This window comes from Cyanistes caeruleus, chromosome 5 (assembly GCF_971803275.1).
Source record: "Cyanistes caeruleus chromosome 5, bCyaCae1.hap1.1, whole genome shotgun sequence".
In the NCBI taxonomy this organism is placed as follows: Eukaryota; Metazoa; Chordata; class Aves; order Passeriformes; family Paridae; genus Cyanistes; species Cyanistes caeruleus.
Window position 1 is genome coordinate 43,159,614 of NC_141705.1, and position 27,082 is coordinate 43,186,695.

General features: G+C 41.2%; 1 protein-coding gene across 1 annotated transcript in view; it reads left to right on the forward strand.

Moving 5' to 3' along the window:
* Positions 1 to 5,750: 5,750 nt before the first annotated feature.
* Positions 5,751 to 27,082, forward strand: part of FBXW7 (F-box and WD repeat domain containing 7) — a 176,679-nt gene continuing 155,347 nt past the window's right edge. The window contains exon 1 of the mRNA XM_086891491.1: positions 5,751 to 5,905. The gene's annotated coding sequence lies outside the window, so the exon portion shown is untranslated. The remainder of the gene's footprint in view (positions 5,906 to 27,082) is intronic.

A 27,082-nucleotide genomic window follows, 5' to 3' on the forward strand; every position in this document is an offset into this window, starting at 1 on the left:
ATACCTGCCTGTAAGGTTTTTAAGACTGGAGATCTGAGCCTGCACTCTTGCACAGTTCAGATATAACTGGGGTTCACTTCCAAACAGTTCACCAAACCCCATGTTTTTGCTTAAAATCATGTCCTTTAAAAGTACAATTTTGCATTCAGTGCAAAAAGAAAAACATCACCAGCACTCCTGCATTAAAAGAAAATTAATCTATCAGTATGTGGAACACCTAGGCCAGAGCTGTTTTAAGTCTAGTTGTATTTGCTTTAAGCTACAGCCAGACATACAAAGGTAATTTACTGTATCACTGAAACTAGTAAATTTGTATAGATGGTCTTTTGCCAGTGTTCTCACTGATTGTACTGTTTCTCTTTTATATGTTACTTCTACTAAAACCATTACACTGCCTATAACAGAATGAGCAGAAATGGAGCAATAGAATAAGGGAAGAAAAAGCCCAAAGGTCTTGCATTGTATCATGCCTGTAAGTATCAAAAATGAGGCCTTTTTCCTGAGTCAGGGTAAGAATTCACAAATTCTCTCTGATATGATAGTATTGCCATGGAACTTACATGTCCATAGCAAGGGATGGTGTTGTTACCAAGACCTAGGGGTTGAGATTGAAATTTCCTGTTGATGAGATCATCTGTGCTATCAACTGAGCTGATGCTGCCACAGCATTGTCCTTTATCTTTACATGTAGTCAGATCCAGGGACTGCTGTAGTTATGTCTGGCTAAACTGCCATCAATATTTGTTGCAGAAAATTTACTCTCTTTGTCTCCCAAATGAGAATGAGGCTTGGGAAACAGGGTCCAGTTCTTTGACTGCATCCATGAAAATTTGCCTTCTCTATTTAGAAATTTTGTCTCTTTTCCAGGCTTTTTATCTACAGCTGAGAAGTGTTAGACCTTTACACCTCTTGAAAATGACATCTTGTATAGCTCTTTTTTCTCTTTATCTGTTCATTTTATTGAAGAAAATATTTACATTATAACTCCGCTTGAGCTCAGTATGTCCATGATGACCTGCTCTCTACAGGAATTAAGATGAAAGATAATTTTCATTCTAGTTTTCTTGTTATTACTTCTGTTGTATCCTCTCTGTTTTGTTTGAATGCAATAGGTTCTATCTACAACCTTGATTTTATTGTCTAAGTCTGGTGAAATGTGCTTGCACAGAACTTTACAGTACTCAGTAATGCCATGGGAGAAATGTGAATTATGCCTTACCAGTGACTCTAAAAACATTCTTGAAAAGAACAGCAAGAAAAGAGAGACAAATCAAATGCCTGTCTGCTGGGAAGGAGGCGGTTTCAATTCCATCATGCAGGGTACTTAAAATGACCTTCCCAAGGTCAGCCAGGACAGCGGTTTCATTTGTAGCGAATTAAAGGTAGAACTAACCGTGTCTTTGCTCAGAAGATTGCCTATAAAAGAGAGGAGCTCTTTGCTTCTTTACCTCAAGTCTGTCATAGCTTTACTTGAAACAGAGAGAGAGGATGTTTCATACCGTTTAGGAAGTGGCAGCAGGCAGTCTGAATTGGTAGATTTAGCTTTGAGTAAGGTTTTGACAGCCCCTGTGTAGCCTAAGCACTGCAGCTCAAAGGGTGGGGCTTGAGCCAGATGAATCAATCTGTATTTCACTAACAACAAAAAGTGTGGCTCTACTCCCTTGTGGTTTGCCTATCTTGCCCCTTTTGCTACCTTTTGTCTGCTCCTGAGATTTTTTGCTCACCCAGCAGAACAAGCTGTGATTATGACAGCTGCTAATCCAGTGTCCTCCTCCTACACCAGCAGTGCAACAGCACAGCTTCCCTACACCTCTGGTCTGTGTTTGGCAGGGAGAAATGAAAACATGCTTAAGCACTATGCTGCTAAAGCCAGGACTTTGTATCCAGTGTAACTCCCTCCTCACGGGAGTCCTGCTAAAGGGTCTGTCTGCCTCAGAAACCTTCCCCAGTCTAGGACCCGCACATGTGCATGCCACTGATGACCCCATTACATGGGATGCATGCCTCTGCCATCCCAAACCCTGACACATGCAGCCTCAGGTATGGGCAGGTTAGAGAAGCTGGAGCATCTGCCCGAGGCAGAGCTCAGTTTCCATCCTCATTCCTGCAGGCAGTGGGATGCACAGCACTGCCAGCCATTAGGATATATCTACCTGTAAACAACTGGGGAAAATAATTTCTAAAAACTAAGGATTTAAATTTAAACTGCATTAGTCAAAATGGACTAAACCTTGTACAGAAGACTTCCTTCAGCATTACCGTAACTTGGGTCCATGTTTTCCTACACAAAGAAATCCTTTATTCCTCCCTTTATCTGCAAACAGCTTACAAAATTTATCCTAGGTGCCTGATAAAAGCAGAAATATGGGCAAATTAAGTAGATTTTTAAAATGGTGGTTTAGTATTTGAATGCTCTCCTTCCATTTGATTATTTCCCCTTATTTTTTATGGCATTTTAAAGATGACATAGTATGATCCAGGGTCAGCTTTCCTCTATAATAACAATTCTATAGCAGATTTGTTACACATGCATGTGCCCTCTCTCTCCTGGCTAACTCTCATTTTCAAATCATCATCTAATTTTCTATGCCTTTTAGCATGGAATCTTTTCAGTTACCAAGGTTGTTGATAGATTGCAGTCTTGCCATTAAGCTTAATACCAACCCCTGGTACGAGTGGTAGTCCATCAAGATTAAAAACACCACGGGAAGAAAATGCATCCAGACAGACAGCAAGTATCCCTTCAGCCCCTAGGCAGAGTGCTTAAAAGCCCCAGTGTTTCTCTTCCTCTGTCACGATTTCATGCACAGTAATAACCTCTGGCAAGGTTTTTGCATTCTCACTGGATTGTATGTTGAAAACAATACAGTTCCACTTAAAATTGTTCTGTGTGTTATTTTTAAAATCACTTTTATTGAAACTGTCTGTGTGGTGGCATTCAAGTCTGGCATATGACAGTGTGATTAGTTCTGCCAATGCATTGATCTGCAGTACAATTCCTATTTTTATCCCTACTGTTTGAAGTATAGTCAGTCATGACCACATTTCCATTAAAGACTACACGCTGAACCATTTTAATCTGTGACTAATAAAATAATCGTAACATTTTCATTTAATCCTCAGCCAGTCTGAGCACTATCATTAGTACTGGCAGAGCAGCGATTTTCTGTTTCTTGAGTGATGCATCTGCCATTGTCAGTGATCTACAGTGATTAGACAGCCAACTTTTTCCTTCACTCCTAAGTAATGTGTACTCAGTATTAGTGTCCCAGTTATGTCTGACCTACGTGCAAATTTATTATTCAATTGGCAGAGAGAGAACACTACAATTAACAAAAAGACAGTGGAATAAGCAATAGATCCAAGAAATGGGAATCAGTAACCCCTTGACATGGATAGAGTCTGAGGAGAGACTTGTGTTCTCTTAGCCCATGGGACAGAGATCCATGCTGCAGATATTAAAGTTTTAGCATTGCTCTTTCCTTTGTAGAGGGCAAAAAAAGCATGTGCTTTTATAAACTTGTGGGGAAGAAAACTTGCCAAAATGAAAACATTATTAATGCAAATTTAATTCCTGCTTGCTCCAGGAATAAAAAGTTCAATTACCTGATTATATATTTACCTATACACTTACTGCAGGACTGCTTTGTCATTCTGTGGAAGAGGTGAGTGATGTTCTGTGGGGAAGCAGGGCTCACTAGTGAAGGAGGCTTCTGTCTGCAAAAGCACCCCTTGCCAATTTGTTACAATAAGCATAAGCTAGGCAGGAATGGATGTGTGGAAGTTCAGCTGGTGAGGAAGGTGCCTGCAGCTCTCAAGAGTGAGAGTGCTTCTCTGCTGCATTGTCCCAGTGGGGACACGTGAGAGGTTTGGAGAATCGGATGAGCTCAGACATCTGTTTTTAATACAGGGGAAAAGAAAAATCAGTTAAACAAGGGTTACAGCAAAGGGTAAAGAAACACCAAGAGAAGATGATGGAGAATAAGAGGCAGAATTAAAACAGTTCAGCAGACGAGAAAAAAGCTAGCAGGCAACTGGAAGGCTTTTAGTGCAGTCAGACATCCCATGGCCTGATGCTGGCATGAAGTCTGGGCAGAGCAGCCAATGTCTGCTTGGGCATATCCTGACATGGCAAAGATCAGCCATGATCTTTGGAAAAGGAAGGAAATGCCAGACCTAAGGCACACGAGTAACCTTAATTTTGCTCTTGTTGTGTATGTTTTATGATGGCAACAGAGTCAAACATTGCTGCTTTTTTTTTTTTTTTTTTTTCCTGAGGCCTAAGCTCTTCTCTGTGGCCAGGCTGAGTGCCATTTCAGCCATCCCACACACTTAACGATGGATAACTTTCAGTTTTTACCTTGTTTGTTGAACAGCACTATACAGTCACCATCACAAACCAAAGGAGGCCTAGCGGAGCTCTCGTGTGATAGCCACAACTCTGCAATAAACTGGAACACAAGTCCTGTGATGAGTGGCTGAGTGGTTGTTTAGTTTGGACCAAAGAAGGCTTGTGGTGACCACATCACTCAAAAACCGTATGAAAGGAGGGGGTATCCAGGTGAGGGTGAGTCTCTTCTCCCAGGCAAGCAGCAACAGGGCAAGAGGACAGTCTTAAGTTGCACCAGGAGACATTTAGGTTGGACATTTAGGTAGCAGGAATTTCTTCACAGAAAGGGTAGTTTGGATGGGGATGCCCAGGGAGATCCCTGGAGGTGTTTAAAGAACCACAGGATGTGGCACTCAGTGCTATGGTCTAGTTGACCACGGTGGTGTTTCGTCATCGGCTGGACTCGATGAACCCAGGGGTCTTTTTCCAACCGAATTGATTCCGTGATTCTGTTAGACGCTCTTGTAAATAACCTCGGTTTAGCCTTAGGAGTGCAAGGACAGGGAAGCCATCACTCCCACTACTGGGTTAGCGGCACCTAGTGCTGCTAGGGCCAGGTGAGCCCCGGTTTCTGGAAGCACCGAGGGTGACCAGCACTTCCCACCGTCGGCTCCCGGACGCACGGAGCGGCCGCCGCCGTTCCCGAGGCGGGAAAAGGCGGGGCGGGCGCGGGGCCGCCCCCTTGTCCCGGGCTGAACCGCGCGGCCGCGGCGGGACCTGCGCGGCTCCACCTCGCCCGCCCTCGGCATCATCGCTCCGCGCCAGCACCGGGGCGGGGCGGGCCCCGTTGCCGGGTTACCGCTGTCATCCGCCCGCGCCGCCGCCGCGCTCGCTCCCTCTCCCGCCCGCCCTCCCCGCCCCCTCCCGGCGCCGCAGGAAGCGAGCGGATCCCGGGGCGCTGCTGCCGCCGCTCCCCCCACCGCGCCCGGCGTCCCCGGCCCGGCCCTGCCCCGCCGCCCAGCGCCCCGCGCCGCCGCTCCCCCCACATGCCGCAGAGCGGAGCGGCCGCGGCGCCGAGCCCCGCCGCCCGGCTGCCCCGCCGCGCCGCCCAGCTGGGGCCCTGACGGCCCCCCCGCCGCTGGAGCCGGGGCCCGGCGGCGCCCGCAGTGCATGAGAGGGAGAGCGGGGCGGGGGCCGCGGCCCGAGCCACTCGCCTCCCGGCCGGTGGCGGTGCGGGGACCGGCCCGGGGGGCGCCGAGGGGCGGCGAGGCGGTGGCTCCATGTGAGAGGACGCGGCGGCGCACCTGATCCGCCGCCGGGACAGCCGCAGCCGGGGCGGGGGGGGGATTCCTCGAGGGCCACCGGTCCGCAGCCCGCCCGGGGCGGGGGGTGGGCTGGACCCGCCTGCCCCTTTGCAACCACCCAGCCCCCGGCGGCAGCCCCGGGGCGGGGGGGGCAGCGGACCCCCTCCCGCCGGGGCAGGGGGGCTCCGCCTCGCCGCCCGCATCGCCCCGCCGGCGGGAAGGCGCGCGCGCCGCCAGCGGAGGGAGAGCCCAGCGGAGCCCGTCCCGAAAAGTGAGTGCGAGCGGGAGGAGCCGCCTCGGGAAGGGGCTGGGTGCCCCGGGGCTGCCGGCGGTGCGGGCGGGGGGCCGGGGCGGGGGGCGCGGCGCCGGCCGCCGCCGTTTCCCATGCGGCTCACGTTGCCGGCCGCGCACGGTCTGCTGCCCCGCGGTCCACGCGCCGCTCCCGCCCGCCGCCGAGACGGGGCCGGGGGGCCGGGGTGCTCCGCCGCGGCCCCCGGGGAGGGCCGAGGTCTCCTCCGCAAGTTCTGCCGCCCGCTTTGTGCCGGGAGCGGCGGCCCCCGCGAACAAAGGCGGCGGGCGGAGGGTTCGGAGCCCTCCGTCCCGTCCCCGCCCGGGGAGCCGAGCGGAACTGCCGCGGCGGAAAGTTGTGCAAGGCTGGGAGCGGAGCGCACGGCCGCGGTGCCCTGAGCCCCGAGGGTTTCAAACATCCACCACCCCGCTCCCCCGTTTTCCTTCTTTTCTCTGTAAGCTGAGTGGCTCCTATCAGACCCCGCGGCTGCCTCCTGCCCGCTCATTTACGTAACACTTAGGTGGAAAAAGCAGGTCTTGTCTCGGAAAAACATTATTGAGGAGTTGCTTATTTTCCATGTGAAGTATTTTGAATGTGTCTTAAAAGCCAGGAGTTGTCTCTTCCTGTTTTTTGGAGTAGTTGCTGCTTTGCGAGGCACGAGAGTGCTCTTGCCCTTTACTCCGGACCTTACTCCGGGGCTGGGGAAAGAAGGGTCTCGTTTGGGAACGGGACTGTGTTTGCTTGGGTTCTGTTCTGCTTTGCTTTTCAGCATTTCCGCCCCCGTGCATAATTTCCTGCTGGGCAAAAACTGTATCAAAACTTGAAGTGTTTTAATAGAGTATCTTAACTTTCTCTTTACTGAAGAAAACAGCACCTCAGTGCTTTGTCGGGGAAGAAACAATTGTGTCTGCTAGTGTTAAATTGTACTATTCGGGTGTTAAAATTTATACAGCAATTTGTAACATATGAGGAGGATGTACTGAAAAATGAAGAGAGTAGGTTGAATGTCGTTTATTTGATGAGACAGTGTTCAGACAGAGATCCAGAAATTACAACTCCCGAGTGGAAACTGTTGTCTGCATGAGCCCTCTCCACATCTTCCTGGAAGGAGTCTAGAAAGACTTTGAAGGGGAAGGTTGTAGGTTTTGTCAGGCTTTTCATTAAAAGAAGAGTGTACAGCTTGTGAACATCCTGTGGGCCAGTTGCTAGGCGCCTGCTCTCCTGCGCTTTCTTTACCAGATGCAATTGAAAGCAGAGGAAAACAAAGCGTAGCAGAAATGTACACAGTTGCTGAAGCTCTGGAATACATGGGTGTGAACAGAAGGCCCTACTCCAGCATTCCAGCTACGCATGCTTGCTCTGTGCTTCAGTTTGTGCTACACTTTTGAGAGCCCTTACTGCCTGTTTCCCAGCTGTATACTTGTCCATTCCACTGAGGAGATAGCCTCTGAAAGCTCAGGGGAAGACCTAGACATTGACTGGAATTTTAAGGTAGGCAGGGAACCTGATCTTTCACAGTTTCATTTTGAGACCCAGTTTGCTGAAGATAAAAAGATTAATTTTCTTTAGTTTGAAGTATCTCCATACCTTAAGCTTTCTGTCATTGCTGCTGGTTTAAAAAGGGCTGTAAAGAAGTTGAACTCGACATTTGTTTCACTCCTAGTTTTTCTCGATCACAGAACTCAGTACCTAGGGAAGGAAGTTACGTTCTCTTCAAGCCACAGTATTAAGGAGATGGTCAATTCTATGCTGTATTTAATATCTACAGGAGCAAAATGACACTATGTCCTTTTTTCATGTGGTGATTACACTTGCTTTAAGGCACTTCCTAGCCCCAAACTTAAATCTGCCCTTTCTCCATCATCATCCAATTTTTAACAGCAGCCTGTTTCTGTCTCTTAATGGTAATTATGCATTCTTCTTGGTGTTTCAGGTTCATAAATATCTCAAAAAGATATATCACTTCATGGTTTTAATTTTTTTTTTCAAGGTTTAGATTTTTCCTCCTACTGCAGCTTATATCTAATCAGTGTAGGTCCTTTGTTCAAGCTGAATAATTTACTAATACAACAGTGTCTCTTTGGAAACATAAATTTTTATCAGAAGATATGTGATTTGCATTTGCATTAACTGTTAGAAAAGCTTTTACAACAAATAACTTTCTAGTTTAGGGAGAGAAATCCTTTTTGTCTTTAGACTTAGACTGACAAATTAACTTTACTTCCCCTTATTATGTACGGACGTAAGCAAAAGTTTTGTTCATTACTTCAGTGGAATTTGTTGTCTCTGAACCAGTAAAAGAAAGGAACGGCGTTAATGGTTTAGGTCAGGCAATGTTATTAAAGAGAGAGGAATGCTACTCTTCTGTCTCTTTAAAATAAACAGAATTTTTAAAATTTGGATAGTATTCAATGAACATGCTTGATCTTCTGAATCTTTCTGTGAAGAGCACATGCAATGTCTATATGTACATTACACTTGAAATAAAAGTAGCATAAAGACCTTATCTGCAGAGCTGCTTCAGCCTTGTCATATATGGACTGTGTGTCTCAGGCAATTCTAGAAAGACACGATAAACATTGTGTGTAATTACTCATGAAAATGCTCTTCCACGACAAAGTATTGTGCTTTACTGAATTTGTGGAAAGCCATGGATGGTTCAGTACTGAAATGCTCCATGTATTCACTGGATAGACTGTTTGCAGGGATCACTGCTGTGGATAGTAGTATAGTCTTTCGTGACAGCAAAGGCTACAAAGATTTACATATTTGTCTGATGAAGACCTAGACCCATGTAAGATTGGAAACTGACTTATTGTCAGCAAACATCTTGGTCCTGCTTTGTGGTGGTACATGGTTATTACACAGGATCTTCTGGCTAAATCAAACAAGGACAGTCTAGCCCAGTCTCCTCCATCTCTCAGTGGTCATCAGAGGATGCCTGTGAAAGAATGCAGGCAGCACTAGATGCTTACAGGTCCCTGTTCCAGAACACCCTTCTGGTTGCTATCAATGTGTACTTGAGGGCTGTGTCATTTCTGTGCATTTGGCAGCCCTTAGTGGCTTCCTCTTGGGTGAACATGTTTGGTGGCTTTGAGGGAGGAATGGGCAAGTCCTTCTTTTGAAGTGACTGGTTTTGAATAAACGTGTTGTCAGGCATATTGGGTACCTTCTTGTTCCTATGTTAGGAGAGAGGAAGAATACTAATTCCCTGTCCATTCCTTATCTGTCACAGTTTTGTGTTTAGTATAAAATGAAAGGTGGTTTTCCATCTTTCACTTTGTAAAGATTATTGGTGAAATAATAAAGTAATCAATTTTTGACTCCCTTCTCTGTTCAGCCAAAATCAAGCAATAAATATAACAGCTTGATTAGACTCTTACTTAAATGTTAAACTATACATTTGCTTTTCTTCTTTGAGAGCTTTGCACATGCAAGATGTTTTTTGGTTGTAATAATATGAGGACATTGTGGCTCACTTGTGAGGGGACATTTCTTGGGCAGGAAGAGGGGAATGGGGGTAATTAAACTGTTGCAATGTTGTGAATCCTGCCTGGGTCTTTGCACCAGTGGTTTTGGTTAGCTACTCCAGCATTTGTCCTGTATCAATGCATACACTGCAGTCATGTATTTTCAAATGGATGCTTGCTAGGATTTTTGTCAGTAGTGTGGACATAATTTATGTCTGTAAGGTCAAGTACTTCAAAAGTAAAGAACGTCAGAGTAAAAGGAATTACTGTACTCAGTTTTGTTCATGCTCACTATGGCAAAAAATACTTGTTCATCTCCTCAAGACTGCTCGTTTTTGCTAAATAGACAAATCTGTGTAATTCAGTAGCTCTTCTCTATTTTGTTTTCTCAATGTTCTCTGAAACAATTGCAGTTATTTTTACAAGGGTGAAACAATGCATTTTTTTCTATAATATCATGCCTAATCTACCAGCAGACATCTTTTCCCATTTGCTGGGACAATTGAAGATGTTACCATCAGCTAGGGGATACAACACCCACAGCTGGTTAAGAGGTTGTGTGAAATATTGTCCAAAACTAGCTTGTTTAGTTCACATAAGCTTTGCCTGAGTCTTGAGCTGAGACAGTTGGCTCTGCTTTGTGCTGGAGGATGAAGTGTTGGTGGGTGCTGTTTTGGTGGCACACTTCTGATGTGATGGTTTCAGCAGCTGTGTGCTTGCAGGTAGCTGCTAACAGCAAGATTTGCTCTCAAACAGCTCTTTTTTCCCAATACAAATCCCTTCAACATGATTGGTGGTGGCTGTTGCATTATGAACTAGTAGAATTTGTCTAGTTTTCTGACCAAACACAAATACGGCCATAAAATAGAGAAGTGTGGCATGTTTTAATTAAGATATAAAACAAACAAAGAAAAAAACCCAACCAAACAAAAAGGTATGTGCTGTTTTCAGTTTTGGCTGTAATTTAGAGTTATACCAGTATGATACATTTTGCAATGCTATTTACCTCATCTTATATTGAAAAAAAAACAAAAACAGCTTCCCTTTAATAGTTTCATAAAAGTTGAGTGATACTTGGATTTTTGTAACCCAAATACATTGTCATGAAACTGATTAGCATATTGATGTACCTTAGATGTTTTGTGGGCAGGGGTCATTGGGATGTGGAGAGGAAAGGAATGGGTTTATTGAAATTGCTTGGTCAGTGTGCTTTCTAAGCAGCTCCATCATAGGATAAGCCTGTTACGGGTAGGGCCTGGCTAAGCTGGCCTAGCTGAGTCTAGTTTATCTTGTGACCTGAGACTGGGGGGCTGCTTACAGCCGAGGGACAGCTCTGAGGTAGTTAGGGTTAAGTAATGCTTCCTGTTGAAAGGTTGACTATTCAAAATGTGAATGTTTTGCAATGCTTTTTTGCTTGAAAACCTTTCAGTGATGCGGATGGCGTGACCTGCCTGATACTTCTCTGGAGGAGCAGCACTGGGAAGTCTGAATTCTTCAGCATGGGCAGGCTGAGATGAGGTGTGCTCAAGAGGGCAGGGCAGACTGCTAAACACTTTCTAAGCACAAGTTCTGCCTGCTTACCTAGGCAGGAGGGCTGCCCTAGGGTGGAGCTGAGAGGCATGTGTGTGCTGTGGTGAGACCTGACCTTGTGAGGCTGGAGCTGTGCTGAGTGGGAGGTTAGAGGAGGGTTGCAATAGAGTTGCAATAATTTCCCATTAAGCTCTCCATAAACTTCAATCAATGAGTGTTGCCACTTCAGTATCCTAGGTTATAATAATAAATTAAATCTTTCCCCTTCCAATTCTCCCTCTTTACACATGGGCCTCTTTCTGAAAATAAAATATCTGAACTGATTCTGGGATAATCGTTGTACTTGTTCATATGTTCAGTGATTCTCCTGTTCCTCAGTTTCTTGGTCCAATGTCAGAGCTTGTTGTTCTCCCTCTTCAGCACTTCATCCTTAAGAAATGTTGCTCTGGATGGCTTGGAATGTGGGAGGTGACCTTTACAAGATACAGGTTTCCAGAGACTTCCCCTGTGTGTTTCCTTGGTGGATTTATCAAGGAACTTAAGGGTGGTGGTGGAGACTCGCTTGCACATGAAGTTTTGGTGGGTCCTTTTGATAGATTGAGGTATTCCTTAATTTGGTCATGCAGAGTCAGAGTTTTTCAGCTGTGGCTTTGTGTTCTTGTAGGCTGTGGCAACTGCTGTGTATTTCAGGACAGGAGCTGCAAACCCTGGGTGTGTGTTGTTGACAGTATCTACTTAAACTCTGCCCTCTTTGACCGTCATAATGTCCTTACTGCACACATTAGCTCTGTGTTTTCACAGATGCTGGTGGATACTTTTGGAGCATGTGCTTTTCAGGATAAAGTCTACCATGTTTTCTTAAAGGTAAAACTTTACATTTAGATCTGCTGCAGCATGCAGGACCTGCCTATGCTTATAGGGAGTTTGTCTGCTGTATTGCAAAATTGCGTGTGGAAAGGTTATTACTGTCTTTATGTAAAATATGTGATGTGCTTTATAGGATAGAATGTGTGTCCATATATATCTGCAGGAATGATAATAGTCACAGGGAATTCAGAACTGAACAGGCTACTTCAGGACAAGCTACTTGTCTTACTAAATGACTAACAAGACCAAAGCATCATAAGCCAATGGAGAAGAAAAGGTTTCAAGCTTTTCCCCAAGTTCCCTTTTTAGGAGGGTAAGCTGCTCAGTGTGATCCCTGGCAAGTGCAAGCCTTTTCAGCATTGTGGCATACTTCATGCTTGAGAAGTTGCTCACTAGCTATTGCAGTAGCTGCAAAATCTAGCATTTCTTTGCTAGACCTGACAGTAGTGGGTACATTGCTTTTGTTGACTTCTTCATTGCCTAATAAGGCTTTAGAATATACTGGAGAGTATTTTCTTTAGTGTTCAAGGCTGTAACCATTAAATAATGATAACCAAAACTACAGCTATGGATTCAGACCTCTGAGGAAGTGTTACTCATCTTTTGTGGCAAGTGTGACCCCACACAGCTTGGCGTAGTGCTGAATCTCTGTTGAAAACAGGATGTCTTCACCTTTGTTTCACCATTGTCTATGTCTTTGCTAAGCTGTGTTACTTGTGGCCCTGAGCTTGGTCCAGTAAACCTGCAGTTTGTCAGGAATGTCTACTTCTCCTGCTGTTTATATCTTGTCATTTTGGTTTAATTCATGCAATGATACTCTGAGCAAGAGATGATCTGGCACAACAGAAAAGGGCCCTGAAACTGTGATCCTGGAGATACCCTTGTCTAAGTTATTTTTAACGTTTGTTTCTGAGTTCTGCTGTGGCAGTTTCATCTGCTGTTGCCAGAGCTGATGAGTATGTCTGCAGATCTGTGGCGTTTCTCTGAGTGGGTGGATCACTGCAATGACAGGTAACTCTTTTTTTCTTTACTACAGAGTACATAGTGACAGTTGCTGTGGTTTTCAGTGGTTTTATCTTTTACTTTTATTTTCTTTTCTTTCCTTTTTTTCTTTTTCTTTTTTTCTTTTTTTTTTTTTTTTGCCAGGAAACTTTTGACACTGTTCCTTTCTCCACATGCCTAAATAGCAGTCCCTATTTGATCTTTCAGCAAGAATGAGTTTGAAGTAATTGATTTGTCCGGGGCACTGTGTTTGAGGATTGCTTTTCTCCCAACTTGCTATTTGCTGCAAGAGTTGAGGGGGAGTGAGACAGTGGTCAAACCTGCTGTGCTTCCCCCACCTGGTCCATATTTAAACTTGTCTGTGTAGCCAAGATAGGGCACACACAACCCTTATGACAAGCCTCTGGTGGAAGGGGGCAGTTATATCCCTCTGCTTTCATGGTGTGTTTGCTGTGTTATCTGTGGCAGCAGGTGGATTCTGACCATGCTGTTGGTGGTCTGGGTAGGAGCTAGACCTGGTCACTGCTTGACTCCCAGCTTGCTGGACTTTCTGCTGCCCTGCACTTGCTCCACTCTACCAACTGTGTGATACACGGCCCTGAATAGCCACTTGATGTTCATGGAACATGTCAGGAGTAGCATGCAGGCTTTGGTAGCCCCTTAGTAAGACAGTCGTAATGCTAACTGTGTTCTGATGTTATGTGTCTTCAGGGGAGTGATTATATGTGTGAAAGAGGTCCTACTAATAATACCTTTGGTGGGCTCTAATACACAGGTAGCTGAACTTTACATTTTGAAATATTTTAATATAGAAGTGTTCATGTTAATACCCCAATAATCTCCATAATGGCTTGTTCTTAAGGTTGTCCAGATGTTTAACCTAAATTTGAAAGTTTTACATAGCTGAGTGCACTACAGCTAGAGCAGTTCTTACACATGGCTTGCTGTAGCAAAACAACTTTGACATACGCAGTTACATTTATTTTGTTTCCAGGACATCCTGTATTTTCGTCTCATCTTCAAGGACAGGCTGAATAGGGCTTTGAAAAACCTGGTATAGGGAGAGATATCCCTGCCCATAGCAAAAGGGTTGGAGTTACGTGACCTTTAAGGTCCCTTCCAACCCAAACCATTCTCTGATTCTATGATCTCAGGTTGTGTATTGTATTCCCAGTTTTATAGCTTATTGCCATGGTGAATCTTATTGTTATTTTGTGCTTTGAACACTGTTAGGCTTGACTATTTTGGAATCAAATAATTCCCGATTACTACAGAAAAGAAGTGGGCAGATATGAAATAATTGAGGATCAAACTTCAGCTCTGCCATTAGTGACATTTGGCCTGGTGGGAGCAGTAGGTAACACTCAGAGTGACTCAGGAGCACAGGCAGGAGTTTTGTTTGAAGAGTAGAGGTGGGTGGTGTCCCCTGTCATGGGGGGGGTGTGTGGCTGTCTAGTGAGGGGAGCTGCATGCTGTGGTTGCTGCCTGCCTATGTAGGGGGTACATACAGTCATCTCTCTCAGCTTGTGGTTGTTTACACGGGCTGTGGGAACCTTTCAAAAGGGTGCTGGGAATGACTGGAAAAACAAAAGCTTGTTTAGTGGCACAAAAGAAATGTTAACGTTTTTGGTCCTTCTCATTTCTATTGTTTGTTTACACTGCAGTGTGGTGGGAACAAAATTGATTGCGTAGGTTAGGCACAACCTAGCAAAGATTAAAAGGAGAAACTTATCATTAAACGTTTTACCCTTCCTTCATAAAATAATTTCAAGCATCACAAAAGTTGAAATGTTATATTCACTTGTCCTTTATGGGGTTGTCATTTCATATTTTATTTGACCTGCTTAGTTGCTACTGAAAGGAATGGCTCCCAACAGCTTCTCCTACCCATATCTCTTCCTGTACTAGCTATTGGCTTAATCTAATTTTTTGTCAATATTGTGCTATTGGTTTTCTATCATTTTAGTTCCCTGAATTTAAGTGAGAAGGGAACTAAAAAGCAAATTGAGTTGGCTCAGTGTGACTCGGAATGTGCGTTAAAGCTGGCACAGGGGATGCACAGCTGGCAGTGAATCCTTTGGGCACTGACTGGCCATTAGATCAGCTTAACTGTGCCCTGAAACCTCATGGTTGGGGTTTGACGATCTGCTGAGACAATGTGGAGTATGTGCTATAGCCAAAAGAGCTGATCTTGTTCCCTCTGTCCCTTTGCTTTTGAAGTTGTGCTGTCCACTTCTGAAATCCAGCTACTTGTGGGTCAACATGAGTGCTACTCTTGCCTGACTTCTTAGCCTTTTCAGGAAGGAGAGAGTGGTATTCACCCTTTTAACAGAAAGACAAATTTAAGTAATCTGAAAGTGTTTACGATCCTTATACTAAACTACAGAAGTATTGTTATATGTATCATGCTGTAAACTATATGCATATAAACCACCTTCAGCTACTACTGCCAATTCAGCCTTTAAAATAGAGCATGTGCTTGATCTTCAAAGGTTTTCCCCTCAAGTTCTCTTCATATCACAGTCATAAGTGTGCCAATCTGGACAAACTAATCCTTTTATTCACTAGAGCTACATTTAACACAGTGATCAAAGCTGCAGTGTACAGAAATATTAGTAGTCAAATCTGTAAAACACAAGGGAAACAAATTGTTCTGTGAGCAACAGAGCTAACAAAACCTAGTTTCCTGTGGATTTGTATCCTCTGTCTGCTGCTGTTTCCCATCATTGCAGTAACAGTCCTGATTACTGTCCTCTTATCTCCTGTGACCTCCCTTATCACAGTATGTCAGATCCTGCAGCCTGACTATTACACCACTATCCATATAACCTACCTGCACGCTGGAGTAGAGGCTGCATGTGCTGTGATGGTTGCAGAGCTCTGCTTGGTGGCTGCTGCCAAAGGGAGGAAAAATAAATTACAGTCAAGAATTCTATTGATTGTGGAGCTGAGAGTTTAACTTTTGTTCTATTCTCTCTGCCTATCAGTTGCCATCTCCAGAAAAGCAGTAGGATTTCATTATAAGGTGTGTGTATCTTTCTTTTCAGAATCACTTTCCACAAAGATGTATTGTGGCACTGAAAAGTTTCATGTTTAAAGCTTCAAGTAGTTCAGTTCTTTATGTTATTTGTGATGCTTTAACCCCAGTTTAGTTGAATATATTATTTTTGTTGTAAAAATCCAGTTAAACTCAAAAGTTCTTAGTGGTTTTTTTCTATACCTTTTTCTTTATATTTTTCTGCGTCTGTCAGTTACAATCAACATACCCAAACTTTCTGATGGTTTTTGGCTTCCCTTTTAAGATGCCTGTTACTAAATTTCACCTTTTTATTTTTAATTTAATTACATTTTGAACCATTTTTTATGCCTGCCTTATGGTATATATTCACATATATTTATAGGCATATATTATTATATGTGTATATATATACACACACATATATATATAGGCATGTATTTTCAAAGTGCCTATTTAAAATGCTGTATTGAATTTGTAATGTACGAATTATAATATTATTTGAAATACTTAATGCACATCCTCGTTTTTTCTTTTACTGAGTATTATTCTTCTGTGGACTATCAGGAGACAACATGTTTCTTTCTGAACTTGTTGTTGAGATCCAGGGAGTTGGTGAGTAAAATATTCACCTGGACACACAATATCTTGTTGATTGTTTTCTTTGTCATGTACTTCTCATTTTATCTAACTTGGTTAGACTACATGAAATTCTTAAGGTTCCTTCTCTTATCTTAACCTTAATAGCTTTTATGTGAATGAGTTTTGCCACTTTTTGCTTTCTGGACCATAAGGGAATATGTGTTGCAGTTCTAGTGCAGAACTGTGGCATTCTGATGTTAACCCTTTTCTGCAAATTAACAGACCACTTACTGCTTTTTCCTTTGATGCTTTACTGCTGGCATCTAAAAACAAATGTTTTCCCCTAATGCCAATATTAATTTTACTTAATGGGCTCTTGAGACTTGGAGGGAGGCTTTTTGAAAGCCTTTCTTGCAGCAATTTCTCCCTGGTTCACTGTTGTTATTATAAAATTCTACTAGCCTAAAAAAACATGGTTTCCTTTCCAGAAACCATGCTGTGTAAATTCTCTGGTATCAACCTGCGTATATTTTACAATTGTATTCTCCAAACAATTGTTTCAGCTAGCTTGCTATGCATAAATGGCTTATTTGTTTGTAACACATTAAATCATATTTACTGGCTCTTTCAAATGTAGGTAAGTATTGTGTTTTCTCATGTGGTAATACTAGGTATGTTTAGTAGGAGGGTAATGTAATTTTTTTATTATTTATAAATATTTTTTCTCTTGTTCCTGTGGAATCACTCAGTTCTGATTTCTGCTAATAAAATGAGAAAATGCAAAAGTACCATGTTTTCTCCATAGTATTGATGGTTTAAGTTTGTTAGCTCTGTTCTACTCCCCCAAACTGTGTAGTAGAGTGGTGGCAGCTGAGAAACTTGTGTGCTCAAGGAGTCTTTCTTACACTTTGAATGCAGTGTCTAGGAGATCTTCAATTCAGATGGCAGAAACACTGTGAGATGTGCAGTGGAAAACAGGTTGATACAACCTGCAAATAAACCCAAAGTGAGTCATTTAGCTTTTCTCTGGAAAAAAATGGCAGTTTAGTAGTAGAACCATTCTGTTGCCCAGTAAATGCTTGCACAGACACATTGTCTAGGAGGCAAAGCCATGAAACTGTTGTAGCTGTTTTAGTGGAGAATAATTAGTAATGTTATTCCAGTAGAGATCTAACTTTGTAACTAATATTTTGAATGAAAGGTCAAGCTTATTAAAACATTTGAGTGTAATATCTTTTATCAAGATGGCAGTTTCGGGAGAGGTGTCCAAAAGTTAAAATACTTCTTTTCTATTTTAATTGAAATGTTCTGTTTTAAATTGTGTTTAATAAATAGTTTGAAATGTATTCTAGAAGAATTGGCCCACTGGATCATACTGGCATGTGCTCTTCCTAGCCTAGTATTCTGTGTCTGATAGCCATAAGAGAGAAAACCTTCTCCAGGAACCAAGAAGGTCCCTAATTCTTCACATGACCCATCTCAAAAAATTGTGTAAGTGGATGCATGGGGAACATTGAGAACAAGATAAATTTTAGATGCTTTTCATTTTATGCTTGCTCTCCAGTTATGGAATCTCTGAGCCAGAGGTTGTTTCTGTTTGTTCAGAAATCCTTGAATTATTTCTCTTCTGAGAACTTGTACAATTTCTTCTTGAGCCCTTGTAAATTTTTCATCTCCATTGCATCTTTTTGCAGCAAATCCCACAGATCTGCTGGCTGTTGCCTGAGGAGTTCACTCATATTTTGAAGGTGGTTTCTCCTTGCTTCATTAGCTGCTGCCTTGTGTTTCTGTTGCAGGGGGCAATGAGCAACCACTATTCTTTGCCTTTCATGGCACTTGCCTCTGGCATAGTCCCTTGAAATGGGAATCTCTGTTTCTAAAGAGACCATTTTTTCAGATCCCAGTTCTTCTATATTAAGCACTTTTTGCTGTAAGAGCTCACCTGTAAGACAACAGATGTTCCTTCACTACGTGATTTTTCTTGTAGAAATGTAGAGGTGCTGTTTGGGTACCAGTGCTTACTGATGTTTCATGACTGAAATCAAATGTATGATTGGCAACTGCATCTGAAGTGGAGGCTGTACTGGGGGCATGTCTGCTGAAGAATTGCTTGACCCTGTGAAAATGATGAGTACTCAAGTAAGGATGAAGAATTCTCATTTGTGTCTCCAGGAAATGGCAATTCCTATATAGTTGTTCATGTGGTCATCTTTTAATGTGGTTAGAACATCAGATTAGCAACTCTGAAGTTTTATTCTATTGATGAATCATGAAAAAATTATGAATCAAGAAAAAAAATAAAGAAACACTAGGATCTATCTGAAATGATAAATAGCAAGTTTCCCATGTTAGCATTACAACTGTTGCAGCCAGGCAGAGCAAACAAAAATTCAGCTGTTGTAATTGAAATTTTTTTTTTGGTCCGTGATGTTAAGAGTGCATTGTGAACTTCAATTTTATTAGCATCCCATGTGAGTACTTTTGTGAAGAAAAGTAAATTTAGTCCTTATTGGTTCTCTGTCTGCCTTTAAAGCCTTTATTTAACTGGGTGATTTGTTGATCTACACAAATAGATTGTGTTTAGAAATAAGAATCTTTAAGAATAGACTATAGAGTCTATTTCTCCAACATTCCTATAAATGTATCCATTTAAAGTCTGTATTATTTATAGAAATATATAGAAGGTACATCCAGGTACATCTTGAGGTACATCTGCAAGGTACATCTTGAGTGTTAAGGTGTTAAAGGCATTTGTTTAAAATACTAGTTATTTTTTAAGTTATCTAAATTATTCATATAATCATCATAGGCTGTTAAAATTTTGTTGCAGATTTTTTTTTTTAGTGTTAAATTGATTGCTATCGTGGAGGAGAAATCTAAAGATACTTGTGAAGGATTTTAACTAATGGTTAATTTTCTGTTGCCATTAGTGCTGGGCTATCATATTAGCTCTTCTGGAATACAGGTGAAGATAAATGAAATCTAGGTCTCATCCCACAGTCACTGGAGTATACACTTAGATTTGGCCATAAGGATACCTGTAGAAAGCTATGCACTTGCCTCATGTTTGCTGCATCAGTAGCTACAAATGTAAATTTGTCAAACTTCTTAGTCATGTACTTTTGTTGCCTCAGAAAAGAACTAATTGTCCGTTTTCCATTGATAAAAAAATCATTAGTCTAAGCTTCTGTTTATTTACTTGTAAGAGCAAGAAGTTAATCTCTGAAGAGTGGGACTTTTCAAGTCTGCTTAAGTCATTTAGGAGCATAAATTCCACTGCCTTTGTACTGTGAGAGGAGTAGAATTGAACTGAAGGAGAGGATTAATTTTGGAAGCTAAGTAAACTGAAAAGTGCAGTTGATCACAAATATCAGAGTGTATTGTGTTCTTGATTGATTCTTGTATGAATCTTCTCAGCCTAAATGAATATTAGACTGTAGAATTGTTGGAAGACCTGATCAGATATGGGCAGGGAGAATTAACGGTGTGACTTCAGGACTTAAATAGGGAAATGTTATGTCTAAATTATTTTTAATTGCTGTTTGAAAGCCGAGTGTATTCTCTCCCAAAGAGAATGCAAGAAAAGCATTGTGTAACTCTTTAGAATCCGTGTCTTTGCAATAGTTATTGTCCTGCTGTTTTCTTTGCTAGCACATGCCAGTGGTGCAATAGTAGGCAAAAGGCTCCGAAGTCCAAAAAAGCTTTAAGTGAAAACCTTAAAAGATGGTCAAAATTTTATAATTAAATAAAATGATCTGTCTCTTTTTGCTATCTTGAATTTTAATGGTCATTTGTTTGCCTCTCGACTACTCACTGGTTAACTATTTGTTTGGCAGGAACTAGGAAGTCTGCAAAACTTGTTGTATGACTCGTTTCAGCTATCAGCTGTTTTTCTGTGCCTTATCAGGCTGCTTGACAACTGTTTAATTGAAAAGTTTCACATGCTATTGAAGTGTTATTGTTAGAATAAGCTCTTAATTCCAGAAGGAGGATATAATCTCATGGTTTGATAGTGAGAGTCACAGTGTAGAGGGAGGGATGCTATCTCTGTCCTAGATAGCAGACTTGTTTATTTTATAAATAAAGATTATTTTTTTCTGAATAGCGAAGGATAGAACTTGGGCTGATTGTACATATCTCTGAGTAGGGACAAATATTTTACTGTCATTCAGTTACAAGAACTTTCACTGAGAATTCAAATGCCATATCCAGTGTAACAAATGGGAATCTTGTTCTGGAGAAGTTGCAGTAATAAGTATGAAACTTGCTTTTTTTTGCTTGGGTTGTTGTGCATATAAAAAAATCCAGTAGCTGCAGTGTGCTTGACGATAAGGTGCAGATGAGAAATGGCAGCAAAAGAATGACTTCAGATTTCTTCTAGAAAAGGGGTGTTTCACTGTTAAATGCAGGTAAGAGTACATATACTTTTCCCCCTCATGTACTGTTTTGCTTTATTTTCTGTGTTAACACATTATGCAGTCTCAATACTTGTATATTGCTGCAAGTAAAATAGTCTTTTGCAGGTTCTAAACATAGAAGTTTAGAGGAAATACCTGCCTGGCCTTTTTTGTCTAGCTGATTGTAATTTGATGGAAAATGGCTTTTTTTTGTTTCCTTTTTTGGTGGCCCAGTCTCTAATCACATAAAAATGGAGCTACCTGTTGATGAAGCAAGTCTAGAAATTGTGAGTAAGGGAGAAGACTTCATTTTAATGCTTTCAAGGATTGCTGGTATTGTGCAGCTAAAGTCAAGGTAAAAATACTGATGTTGTTCAGAGGAAGTTTGTGGTCATTTTCATGTTAGTGCTGGTTATTGAGAATAGTTACAAACTCCCTCCAGACAGCAGCACTGAGTGCTGTGGGCTCAGGTTCAGACTTTGTTTCAGTTTAATTGAAAGCCCACAAGTGCTAACAGCATTTTTGATCTTTGCTCACTACAGTTCTTCTCATTTTTTTTGTCAAATCCAAATGAATCTTTGGGTCTAAACTGAGTGTGCCCATTGAGTGATTTTTGTTCTTGTATATAGTTGTGGTGGTCACTAGTACAGGTTGTCAGTGTTGCATAGGAAGCTTTACATAATGCATTAATGTGATGAATTTAAGCTCTTATCAGGGGGATCTCTTAACCAAAAGCCCTAAACATTTCTGATGATGAATAGGCAGGAAACTTTGTGTCACACCTGCTGTGTTTTGAAAAGTCAACACAAAGTTATTTTTCTATCAGTTTAAGGAAGTGGAGAAGTTAACAGATTTTAGAACTTTTGAGTTGGTGATTTTTAAGAAAGCATAGTTAAATGCATTCTATGAGGTTTCTGATGTTTCATAGACTAACAAAAGGTTGCTTTATTAGTAGCTTTAATGAACAAATCGCTTTATTGGCTTAGACATACTGGTTGCTTTGTCGGTCTAAACAGCTATGGGTTCTTGTTTCAATTCACCATTGTGCTGGAGTAGAGAAGTGATAGCCATTGACCTTCTGTTAAAGCACAATAAAAAGTTTTTTGTGAAGAAGGAAAGTGTGCAGGGAAAAGAGCAGTGCAGTGCTCTGTCTTGAGTTCAGCAACGTAGAAGTCAGGAGACCATGTACCTCCGCTGCTTTTCTTACTAGGTGGCTCAGTGTAGGGAACCACCTGAAATAAGAAAAGGCAGGACTGATTTTCTGAAGGCTGTTTTTCATGGAACCTGTGTGTAAAGAAAGAAGGTATTTATGTCATAGCTGTAAGGAAACATATTAAGCAGGCATTCATTCACTTCTGAATGGAAAGTGTATTAGTCTTCAAAAAATTTCTGGTTTTACTATTGATTGTCTGACTTGTTTATTGTTTTATTAAGTGAATAATGCACATAACTTAGCCATAGCCTGTGGCTGAATTAAGTGACTTTATATTATTTCTTGAATTACTTCCTAAGAATTAAAATGAGCAAATAGCTTTTTTTTTTCTCCTCCTGGCTGTATGCTTAATTCACAGAAGAAACATTTTAGATGCTGTAGACTTTTGTTAATGATAATAATCAGCTGTCAAAGTTGATATCTGTGTAATGAAAGGTTGCTATATCAGGTGGGATGACATTGCCATCATTTTTGTAGTTTACCAGGTTGCTTTAAAAACTTTTCATATTGTTTGTTAAAAATGAGCATCCTCCTGTAAATGGAATAATAGTGTTGCACTAGAAGTGGGGGATTCAGATAGATTTGCCAAATGCATTTACATTATATAACACATGAAGTTATAATCATGATTAAAAGGATTAGGGACTTTCTAATGAAAGCACTGTATGAAACCAATTTATCATTCTCTGTAAATACATTTTTATTAGGGATGGGGCAGTACAGTGCAGCATGGATGTTCTGTAGCTGGCTGGTTTCTAGTTTGCAGATTTGTACGTGTTGTTTGGTGGGAGCAGCTGCTGGAATATACATTTTAGTTACACTCTTGACTTTTGTTGTAGGTATCGTGTTGTATGTTTGGTGGTTATGGTGTTGGATCTAGTTTATAGTGGTAACTATTTCTAATACAAATAAAATCTTTGAATTACTTTTATTCTCATGGAGCAGTTTTGTACCCTAATATGTCCCTAATTCCTCAGGAAAAACAAGTTTTCCCTGCAACAATTTGGGGAAAGCTATGAGAAGCAGAGAAACTGCCCATGCATAAGTTTATCTAGATTCCATTTTTGAGATGGTTGTTACTATAAACTTGTTTCTGAGATGAGAAATGAGATTGTGTGAGCTTGTGTGTAAGAGCATGTCGAGGAGAGGCAGCCACACTGAGTGTTCAGACTGCGTTGCTGATCCTGGTCAGAGGGGACCTGGGTTGCCATCATGCTCTGGTTAACAGCTATAGCTCATCAGTCCTATTTAAAGGAAGTACCTTTGGACTTTCTTTAGTTTTCTTCTGAATCCTATAGCATCAAAATGTCATTAATGTAAAATTTGCATGGAAAAAACTTAGAGCAGAAAAATGCACATTTTTTCCTATGAGTAGCTGGCTAGGATATTTGATTGACAGTTTCCTCTTGGCTGTCTCTTCTGGCTACTGCCTTCCCTGCTTTCCCTCTTTCTCTCTGGTCTTTCAGCATGTGCTTGAGGTTTGTTTTGCTCCCTAGCGCAGTCCTGGTGCTATCTCTCTATCTCCTTTTGGCTGCAGTTTTTTTCCTCTACCCCTTTGCTTGTCCAGTTCTGCCCTCCCACCCTTGTTTTACATTTTAATGTTGTTGAAGTAGCTTTGTACCGCCTCAAAATACTCGGTTTTCCTTTGTGAGCTTAAAAATTAGTTGAGTCAGCCCTGATTTTTAAGGGAGTTTGCCCCTTCAGAGGTCATGTTAGCACCCCTTTCTGACAGCTACTCAAATATGTTCCTCAGCAATTCCGTACTTGCCGATGGGTCTGTATCTCAGTTTCCCAATGTGCAAATTTTAAGGGTGCTTATGTCCTCAGTAGTGTTTAGAATCAGTTAAGATATCCAAGGATTTGGACAGTACAGCAGTAACTATAAATGTCACTGTAGGAATAGTCAGCATGGCGGCAGTTGACTAAACACAATTCATATTTGTAAGTATCTTTTTGTCTAAAGTATCCTTATGAGTGATGGAATTGAAGTTGGAATTGTTGTGGAGCGTCAAATAATATGTTTTAACCCTTTGTACTACTTTGTTGAAACTTGTTTTTTAAATGCCCATTGCTGGGGAACTGGTTTTGAGGCTGTGTTGATGTTATGACTGCGCACCCGTCTGTAACTAGAGTATGTGATAGCAAGTGATGCCAGCTGTATGTGTAAAAGAAAACTGGCAATTCTGGTGCAGTTTTCATTGGAAAGATAGCTTAAGTAAAGGTAAAGCAATAAAACAAATTGAAGAGTTTTAGCTGTCTAGAACTGTGCTGCAGTTAACTTTTTCATTATACATTTCTTCATCAATATCAGCTTCCTAAACATCCATCTCAATATCGACTGGCAGCCCACAGACTGCATATATTGAAGAAAGAAGATACAACAAACATCTGTTTGTTTTAAACCCAGCAGCCATCTGTGACATACAATTAAATGTGTACTGTATAGCCCTTAGATATCACTGCATCTGCAGTAAGGAGAGTGCATTTGATGTTCATCTTTGAAAGCATATACCTCAGAACACTATTCCTCAAGAGAAACAGTAAAATTTTTGACTATCAAGTATGAATTGGCTATAATACAGCAAGAAAAATCCCTATAGCAGCTTAATACTGTGGCTTGGAGTCTATATAGAAAATTATTGAACATTACCAGCTATAGAGGGAAATGGGATGTGGAAGAAATTTCAACACTTTTCCTTAATCCACTACCATGATCAGACCCAAACTTTTTTTAGGTGAATTTGCATCAAATAAGTACCAGAGCTTGCAGAGCAAAGAATGCAAAGATTGCCAATGAATCTTCACCTTCCTATGGTAAATATTTGTTCTTCTCCCCAGTAAAATCAACAGATTCTGTGGGTCTTTCATAGTCACACACCAGAATGAAATATATTCAATATTGGTCACCAAATGTTGTTATGGGAGTAAAGAGAGGAAAAACAAATAACTGCTAAGCACCCAAATGAACACACATATAGAAATGAGAAAAGACCTAACCACTCTATTCTTTCAGGCAAGCAAGGTCTCAAGAGAAGATGGGTAGTTGGAGTTTAACCAAGGTGGGCCTAAAGGAACATTCAGAAGACAAGTCTGTGTTTTTAAGTATGGGTTTATGTAGACTACCGTGGCCTCAAGAAAGGGGTTTTATGAAATTGCATTAATTTTCCCACTCCTTTAAATCTTCAGTATATCACATGTAAATTGTAATTGTCTGTTCTTCCCTTCTTAAATGACAAATGCTTTTTAACTTTGGCTATTTTCCTAGAAAAATCTCCATTTCACAAGTTTGCAGCTTCTTCACATTAATTAGCATAGCCCAGATGAAATCAGAACTCATATTCCCAACTTGAAGTTGTTCTAAAGGCTATTCTCTGTCCTTTCAGAATCTGGAGGTTTTCTGTGCCTAGTCTGTTCAGCTATATCAGTTTGAGTAATAGAAGAAACTTTATAGGTGAGAGCCTTTAACACTTCACTGGACCAAAACTGTTGTCTTAGAAAACTCAATTTCACTTAATTTGAGCAAAACATTAACCTGGCCTTAAAATGTTCAGTTTCCCCAGTTTAGGTTCTAGTTCAGCCTTGAGTGAGACTCTGGCTCATTTGGTTTTCATAGGGCTTTTGCCTTGCTAATCAGAAGTTATTTTTAACTCATGTAGCTGCCATTTTCATCAGTCTTTTGGAGGTGGAAATGCAGACAGAGCAGTGGTGTGATAGCTGGAAGAACTGGGGTTTCTATTCCTAGCTACTGCCACTGACTTTGTCTGAAATGCTTTTATTCAAGAGCATACTATTCCATTTTATGCATCATACTCTATAAAATGAGAGTACACATCTGTCAAATATTTTGAGATCTTTGGGTAAAAGCTGTTCTGAGTGTTTGCTTCAGGGAAGCACAGTTTGTGATGTCAATATAATAGTACAGCTTTATTTCTTTGTGGAAAAGAAGCAGCATCTGTAGTTCACCATTCTGCATTGAAAGGGCAGCCTGTAATTTATGTAATAATATTCGATTAATATATTCAATATACATATAACTATTAATTGTTTAATGGGAGCAGTGGTTTAAAATGATTTGCTAGTAGATTTACTGGACATTAGATGCTGTAAGAAAATAAGAAGTTATATTAGTAAAGTGTTTGCAGGACTGTTTTAGGAGGTGCTAGATGTTGTTCAAAATATACTTAATAAAACAAATATTGTTCTCACGTAATGAATGCAATATCCAAGACAGACCCAGAAGTTCCAAGTGAGATGTTACTCTGCTTAGTGGTACACATCTTATGTTTTCTCACTCATGGAAACAGCTTACTGCTATAGTTGCTGCATTAATCCATAATCCAATAAAGTGGATTTATTTGAGGGGTTGAAGGCAGAGAGAAGAAAAGAAATGTCTCTGTAGTGCCCTATAGTGCAACAGTTAAGCTAAAAATAAGATGGAGCTCTTGAATGGCTCTGTTTGCCTTTCTTAGTCTTTGACACATACACATTAAAGCTTCATGGTACTCTGTAAAAACTTTACCAAAATGCTTGATTTTCTGAGAGGAGATTTAGGACCTTCCTCTCTTCTTTTGAATATGGGATGTGCCTTATCTGTATCTGTAAGATGGCCCATTCATGCTTTATCTTAAAATGTTTCTCAATTCAAAATGAATTTCACAAAACAGCCAAGAAGATATTCTAATTTTTTAATGCTTGAAAATTTCTCATGCTAGAATTATCATTTAATGAACTAGTGCTTTACTCCAATTTCCAGTGTACAGTTTAGATAAGAATAATGATACTGAGCTCTTAAAAGATACAAAAACCTGGAAATCATTTGGTACTCAGATACACGTATCTTCCTGTGGGTCAAAATAATTGGAATAAAGTTTTGAAGTTTTGAACAGGATTAAGAGTGTGTGTGTGATGTAGAGGGCTAAATTTTGGTTTTGGCACCTGCCATCATGTGATGCAATCAAAGCCTTGAGCTTTCTACAAGATACTCCAGCCTGTGGGCTGCAAAGAGAAGCCAGCAGACAGCACCAGTGTAACCCACAAAACATTGGCTGCCTGGGACTGGAAATGTGCAAAAAACTGTCAGGA